Below are 7835 nucleotides of genomic sequence, written 5' to 3'. Positions count from 1 at the left end.
ATGAACAAACTGGCATTCTATTTATAGGTCAGCATCTGGTGGGTTAGGATGAGTCACCATCTCTGAGACCACTCAGCTCAGAGGCCCCACCAAGATGAGGTGTCTAATACTGCAAAGCTGAGGGCCTGACCCAGAGCCCAGAAAATTCATGAGCACAAATGTGTCCCAACCAGGCCTCAGGAAGCCAACCAGGCAGCTAGCTCCTCCTAGAGCAGAGGTAAGAAACAGCTCATTTCCAAGGTAAGCACGCTGTGAAGCCCTTCACATAGTGTGTGCTTTATTGGATGCATACACTTAGGGAGCATGGTGGGGGAGGGAGGGGAGGGAGGGGAATGACAGGAAGTGGGAGTTGAGGTTCTTGCAAGAAGAGTCCTTCAGAAAGCTTGTTTGGTCTTAAAGCGCTTTCCTGTGTGTTGACTCATTTGTTACTTGCAACAATCCTGGCAGGCAGGGCAAGCTTACAGCACTGGTTTTCTTATTTCAGAAAGGAGAAATCTGAGCATACAGGGAACTGACCTGAGATCCAAAGTAAGTGGCCCAGCTAGGAACAGAATCGAGACTTTTGACTCCTGTAGTATTCTTCTCACTTCCCCACTCCTATAATAAGGAAATACCTTGGAGCCACGGAAACACCTGAATGAGTCAGAGTGGAGCCAGGTGTGCATGTGTAGAAGCGAGGTAGAGTTGAGGGCACTAAGAGAAAGTAGGAGAGAAGAAACATTGAACCAATGGTGGTAACAGTTGGTAACACTCCAATTCTGTTCTTAGCTAAGAAAATTAAGTCGATTCAATAGTGATTCGATGTAATGCAGCAGATTATTTACTGAACTTCTATTGTGAACACACAGGTGCATAGCTTGAAATTTTTATGTCATGATGAATGACCCTGAAATGTTTCCTTCTTTAATGGCAGCATCCTAGAATGCAGCCCACAACCAAGGTATTTAAGAGGGAATGGGTGTCCTAGCAGCTAAAGTCCTCACCTTCAATGCGCCAGGATCCCATATGGGCACTGGTTCTAATCCCAGCAGCTCTACCTCTCATCCAGCTCCCTGCTTGTGGCCTGGGAAAGCAGTGGAGGACGGCCCAATGCATTGGGACCCTGCACCCGTGTGGGGGACCTGAAAGAAGTTTCTGGCTCCTGGCTTTGAATCAGCACAGCACTGGCCGTTGCGGTCACTTGGGGAGTGAATCAATGGACAAAAGATCTTCCTCTCTGTTTCTCCTCCTCTGTAAATCTGACTTTCCAATAAAAATAAATAAATCTTTTTTAAAAAAAGAGGAAATGGGGAAAGGAAGATACTACAGTTAGAACTCAGGCAGCCAAGACCATTTGGAAGTTTGGGCTTGATGACATCTCATCAGAGACGGCTGTGCAAAATCCTTGCTGGGAAAAGAAAAAAAAAGATGCAGATTCCTCAACACTTTTGAACAATGTGTTTTACCACAAATTCTAGTGAGTTTTCAAAGTCAATCCTGTGAGTTTTGTTTTTTTTTTGCCTTAAAAGTTATTTTCTTAGAGTTTTTATTAACATCTTTTGACATTTCTAAAATTAACACAGAAAGAACAGATTCCATGTAGCTCACACATACAAATCTGAGGATATAATGAAGCCTTCCCTCCTTTTACCTCCTTTCCCCCCTTTTCCTTTATTTCTTTCATTATTTTTATGATTACATAATTTTTTTATTATTTATTATTTTTAATTCATTAATTACATTGTATTATGTGACACAGTTTCATAGGTACTTGGGTTCTCCCCACCCCTCCCCAAACCCTCCCACCATGGTGGATTCCTCCACCTTGTTGCATAACCACAGCTCAAGTTCAGTTGAGATTCCCCCATTGCAAGCGTATACCAAACATAGAGTCCAGCATCTTATTGTCCAGTCAAGTTCAATGGCTTCTTAGGTATACCCTTTCTGGTCTGAAGACAGAGCCAGCAGAGTATCATCCCAGTCAATTGAAAGCTCCAACATACCATCAGCAAAAATTTACATCATTATGGAATTAATTGACATAGTAATGAGTAACCAATATGTTAAAAGTAAATGCGAGTTCCTAGCCACCTTCTGTGACCACCTCATTGACATTTCAATTTTAGTTTATACACAACATATAACATTCATAACATAACATGTTATACATAACATAATATCTGGCACAAAGATAGAGAGGAAGATCAATGGAGTAGAATAGAAACACCAGAAGGGAGCCCAAACAGGTACAGCCAAATAATCTTTGACAAAAAGACAAACGACAATCCAGGCAAATGGGAAGGTCTATTCAATAAATGCTGTTGGGACAACTGGTTAATAGCCTGCAGAAACAAAAAGATAGATCCACATCTCTCACCATACACTAAGATCAGATCTAAATGGATAACAGAACTAAACCTACATCCAGAAACCTTCAAACTTTTGGAAGAAAATGTAGGAAACACACTGCAACACTTAGGGGTAGGCCCTCACTTCCTAAAAAAGACTCCAAAAGCAGTAGAAATAAACAATTGGGACCTCATCAAACTAAGAAGCTTCTGTACAGCTAGAGAAACAATCAACAAAGTAAAAAGGCAACCCACAGAATGGGAGATCTTCGCGCTCGACATAGGTGATAGAGGGCTAATCTCCAGAATATACAAAGAGCTACAAAACAACCAAAATGTCAAAACAAACAAGCCACTCAAGAAATGGGCATGGGAAATGGGCAAACACTTCACAAAGGAACAAACCCAAATGGCAAATAAACATATGAAAAAATGCTCAAGTTCCCTGGCAATAAGGGAAATCCAAATTAAAACATCAATGAGGTACCACCTGACACCAGTAAGACTGGCCCACATGAATAAAAGCACCAACAACACTTGTTGGCGAGGTTGCGGGGAAAAGGGAACCCTACTCCACTGCTGGTGGGGCTGCAGGCTGGTACAGCCTCTATGGAAATCAGTATGGAGAATATTCAAACAACTCAAAATCAACATACCGTATGATCCAGCAATAGCACTCCTAGGAATATATCCAGAACAATTGTTTTATGAGAAACCAACATGCACTCCTATGTTCATAGCAGCACAATCAGTAATTGCAAAAACATGGAAGCAACCAAAATGCCCATCAGCAGAGGATTGGATAAGAAAGCTATGGTTCATCTACTCCATGGAATACTACTCAGCTATTAAAAAAAACAAAATGCAGTTCTTTGTGGCCAAATGGGCCAAACTGGAAACCATACTGCTAAGGGAAATGAGCCAATCCCAAAAGGTTAAATCCTGTGAGTTTTTAAAAAATGTTTTTTGACAATTTCATGAACAGAAAAATCTAGATTTCAAGACTCAAGAATTATGAAAGTGACAGGTCCCCGGGCACGTCTTCTGCTTTGCTACAGGCTTCGCCACGGTTTACAGCTGGGTGAGGGCTTTCAGCCAGACCAGACTTTACTTCAGGAGCTGCTTTAGTCTTCATGCTTTGATAACAGATTGATCTGATTTTTTTTTCTGTAAATCTGCACATTTTGGTGCGAACACTCTGGGGTGGCAAAGGGAGAAGCACTAACTGCCTGTTCCTCACCCAGTGGGTTCCTGTCTGGCTGGATCAGCCTCCCACCTCTCTCTCAGGCTGATTCATCAGGCTCAGTCTATTCAAACAGACGGAGCTTCTATTTATGTATTTTAATAGCATGTTTTTAAGAGACCCTACTGAGTCTTATCTGAGAGAGGTTTGATGGAGTGTGGAAGTGCTGAAAACCAGGCTCACTTGGCAAATGACTTCTTCCCCAAAACCAGATAGCTTAAATCAGTTCCACACATATATTGCCAAGGGCTTACTTGTGTGTGCTCAGCTTTGAGTTAAGATAGTCAAGGTAAGGTGATTAAATAGCTAAATAATCAGAACCCACACCAAGCAACTCACAGGAAATGGCCATCATCTCTGATGATGAGAAAAATGAAACAGAGGATGTAACAGTTACTGGGCACCTTGATTGAATGTACTGAATGCTCTTTCATGCACCATGTTCCCTCTCAACAACCTGCTATTGCTTCTGCTGTTGCCTTACCTTTAAGGGATATAGCTCCCCTGTCTGTCATGCTCATTCAATTCTGATTCTTGTTTTTTTTTTTTTAATAACACCAAATCCGACTTTCTCTGAAAGCTTTTGCTCCCAACCTCCAGGCAATAATGATACCTTTCCTTCATAGCCTTTATTGTTAGTAGTATGCCTTTAGGATCCTCAATTTAGTCACAGCCTACATTGGAGTACCTCGACAAGTTCCTGAGAAAATTAAATTAATGGGTATGTGTATTTTATTGTGAAAGTCTTATATATTTCTTTTATAACATGCATTTTCCATGAACTTCTTGAAGAAAGGGCTGTGAGATTTGGGTATTCAACAACAGTGCAAGCTCATTCAAGATAAAGCTCAATGAACATTTATTTAGTTAATATTTGTTCAGTATCCACTTTGTACCATAAGCACAATTGCGAAGAAAATAAGTATGAATAAAGAACAATTCTTGTTATCAAGAAGCTCACATATATTACAATTGTTACTGTAATGGAATCTTTATGTTTCTGAAAAGCATTTAGCATAGTGCCAATCACATAGTAAGCCTTCTATAACTGGATATTATTGTTTATCATTTTTTTGAGACAGAAAGATTGGGAAGTAGCAACAGGAACTGAATTAAAAAGTTGCAACTTTTAAGATGCTTTTGGGGCCTGGCATCGAGGTGTAGTAGGTTAAGCCACTTGCCTGCCACACCAGCATGCCACGCAGTTGCTGGTTAGAGTCCCAGCTACTCACTCCTCTTCCAGCTCCCTGCAAATGTTTCTGGGGAAGCAACAGAAGATAGCCCAAGTGCTTGGGCCACTGCACCCATATGGGAGACCTGGTTGAAACTTTTGCTCTCAATTTCTGACTGACAAACTCCTGGCCATTGCCACCATTTGGGGAGTGAACCTATGGATGGAAGATCTCTTTTCTTCTCTCTTTTAATTCTGCCTTTCAAATGAATAAATAAAACTTTCTTTTAAAGAAAAAAAAGATGCTTTTGGAAGCCAGTAATGGGAAATCCAACTCAAACGACTTACAAAATAAAGAAAATTGATCGACTTACCTAACAGAAAAAGCCCAGAGACAGAATAATGAAGGATTGGTTATGATTTAGTCTTGGCGTTGGCTTCACTTCTTTGAGATTCCTTTAGTATTGGCCCTCCCTCTGTGTTGGCTTAATCCTTAGACTGGGAGTAAGATGACTGCTTGTAGTTACAGGCTTCACATTTACACACAACATCCAGAGAGAGAATTCATCTCTTCTGATGGCTCTCTTAAAGGTGTGAACACTTCTTTTCTCAAATCCCAAACTTTCTTCTCATCTTGGTATACCGGCTGAGTCACAAGCCTTTTTCTCAACCAATTCCTTGGCCATAGATTGCTGTGGATTGCTTGGCCAAGGCTAGTTTACTGGCTCAGGCACTGGTAATAGGATGAGATTAGTGTATCAATTAGGACAGCCTTCTTATACAGCCATATAGCCAAACCCCAGATCTCAATGGCAGAAGAAAACATGATGTGTTCTTACTACTTGTCAGTGGAAATCAGCAAGGGACGCTCCACCACTGTTGTCATTCAAGCACTCGGGATGATTATGGCTTCATCCTGACACATGATTTATCATTCATAACAGCACTTTCACGACAGTACTTCCAAAAACTTGTGCAATGAAGCAGTATCAATCAGTCCTGTTCATATATTATTGATCAGAGTAACTCACCTAGGCACTCCTAAGTTTATTTATTTAAAGATTTATCTAAAAGGAAGAGTGCAGAGAGAGAGGGAGACAAAGAGAAAGAAAGGAAGAAGCAGAAGAGAGAGACAGAGAGATACCATCTGCTGGTTTACTCCTCAAATGGCCAGAGCCTCATCTATGTCTTGCATATTGGTGGCAGGAGCCCAAGATGAGTAGCAATGACAAAGTCATCATATAACTGGGAACAGAAGTCATACTGTTAAGCTAGAATAAGGTCTTGAGAAGCAATCTCTAACAGTAACAGAGACTTGCAGTAAATGGTACGCATAGAGAGAATGGAAGCAAATGATGGAAAATGGAGGGCAATTTTCACCTACGAGATATGGAAACAAAAATGAGGCCTGTGTCCCATTGGGCTGACAGGTGTTGGAGAAAGGAAGTCCCTATGGGAGAAAACATTGCAAGTTTACATTAGAGCCATGTTTCTACCCAGGGGATGTGATACAATATGAAAGAATTCTGGATTTCCAGTCAGGACACATGAGTTTGAGTCCCAGCATTCAATATGAATAGCTCTTTTTTCCTCAGTACTTCACATGAAGATCCAGTGAGGTAGAAAAACCCTGTAACAGAATAAAAGTCCCAATAGATGCATGAAATCATAACCTTGATGTGGGTCAATGGGAGTTCTGATGGTTTAGGGATAGGCAAGACACATTCCCCATTTGAATAGGGACCGGGGGAAAGACAGAAGCTAAAGTAGGGATTATCAGTGAGATGATAAGCAATGTCTTGACCAGGATGTTTTAATGGCAAGAGTTAGAGACCCAACTCAAATTAGCCTAAGGGGGGAAAAGGGTATTGACCCATGTGATAAAAACAATTGCAGCGGCAAAAAAAAAATGCCTTTAAGTGTCAACAGAATCAGGTGCTCAAGTGCTGGAATTAGAAGTCTATCACTCAACCCGGAGTCTTTGTCTTTCCTTGTGTCAGTTTGCTTTTCAGTCAGGTTACCCTCGGATGATGAGACAATTGCCCTAACAGTCACCAGTTCCGTTCCACCAGCTTGGTAATTCTTTTTTCATTTTCACAAAATCCTGGGTAACATTAGCCTGGTTCGTACCTCCTCTCCGAGTCAATCACTGGTGTGAATATTGGCTGGCTCACATACAAAGTGGAGAAGGGAAGCAAACCATTTATCCATCACATAAGTAGGTTTAAAAGGCTAATTGCAGGGGCTGGCATTGTGGCACTGTGAGTTAAGCTGCTGCCTGCAATGTCGGCATACCACATGGGAATCAGTTCCAGTTTTGACTGCATCACTTCTAATCCAACTCCTATTAGTGTGCCTAGGAAAGCTAAGGGAGATGGCCTGAGTGCTTAGGGTTCCCACCACCCGTTTGGGGGGCTCAGATGGAGTTCTAGGCTCTTGGCATGGAGTAGAGTCAGTCCTAGCCATTGGGGTCGTTTGGGAAGTGGATCAAGTGTTCTCTCTCTCTCTCTCTTTCTCTCTCTCTCTCATCTCTATCTCTATCTCTCTTCTCCCCCTCCCCGTCCCGAGAACTCAAGTAAAATAAATAAATCTTTTTAAAACAAACATACTGAAAGCACTAACCAAATACACTTCGGAGGAGGGGAGCTCGTGAGATGAAGTTGCTGCTGAAATAGAGATGTGAGTCAAAGAAAGAGGGGACAATAGGGACAGACGTACCAGCTGCTGAAGTGGCCCAGCCCATTCACCTTTGGTAAAGCACCAGTTTAGGCGGGCAAAGCAGCTGCCACCATGTGCTTTCAGTCAGCTTATGGACATGCTTGCTCCCAATGTAGGTGGTCCTGGATGTGGGCAGGGGGTGGGAAAGTGGCGTCACTAGAAAAGGACGGTTAGGCTGCTGCGGAAGACATGGACACAGCTGCCCGTTGACGCTGCCACAACAACAGAGTTGAATGAGTCTCAGTGGGAAAAGCAGCAAAGAAATCATCACCAGTTTCACTAGGAGTTCCAACCTGTCACAGAGCCGTGACGTGTGACTGACGCACAGTGGGTCCTCTCCGCCCACAGGCTCAGCATTAAGGCCCTCCCTGTCTTG

At 42.2% G+C, this 7835-nt stretch overlaps 1 long non-coding RNA gene across 1 annotated transcript; it reads right to left on the bottom strand.

Annotated features, from left to right (window-relative positions):
- Nucleotides 1-3924: 3924 nt before the first annotated feature.
- On the bottom strand, nt 3925-6613 carry LOC131479826 (uncharacterized). Its single transcript, XR_009245121.1, has 3 exons — nt 5581-6613; nt 5116-5474; nt 3925-4270 (listed from the first exon to the last, which is right to left on the bottom strand). It is a non-coding gene; the product is annotated as an uncharacterized LOC131479826 (long non-coding RNA).
- Between the last annotated feature and the right edge of the window lie 1222 nt (nt 6614-7835).

Source organism: Ochotona princeps, chromosome 3 (genome assembly GCF_030435755.1).
Source record: "Ochotona princeps isolate mOchPri1 chromosome 3, mOchPri1.hap1, whole genome shotgun sequence".
In the NCBI taxonomy this organism is placed as follows: Eukaryota; Metazoa; Chordata; class Mammalia; order Lagomorpha; family Ochotonidae; genus Ochotona; species Ochotona princeps.
Note: the sequence above shows the minus strand (reverse complement) of the source record. Positions and strands in the feature narration are given on the sequence as shown.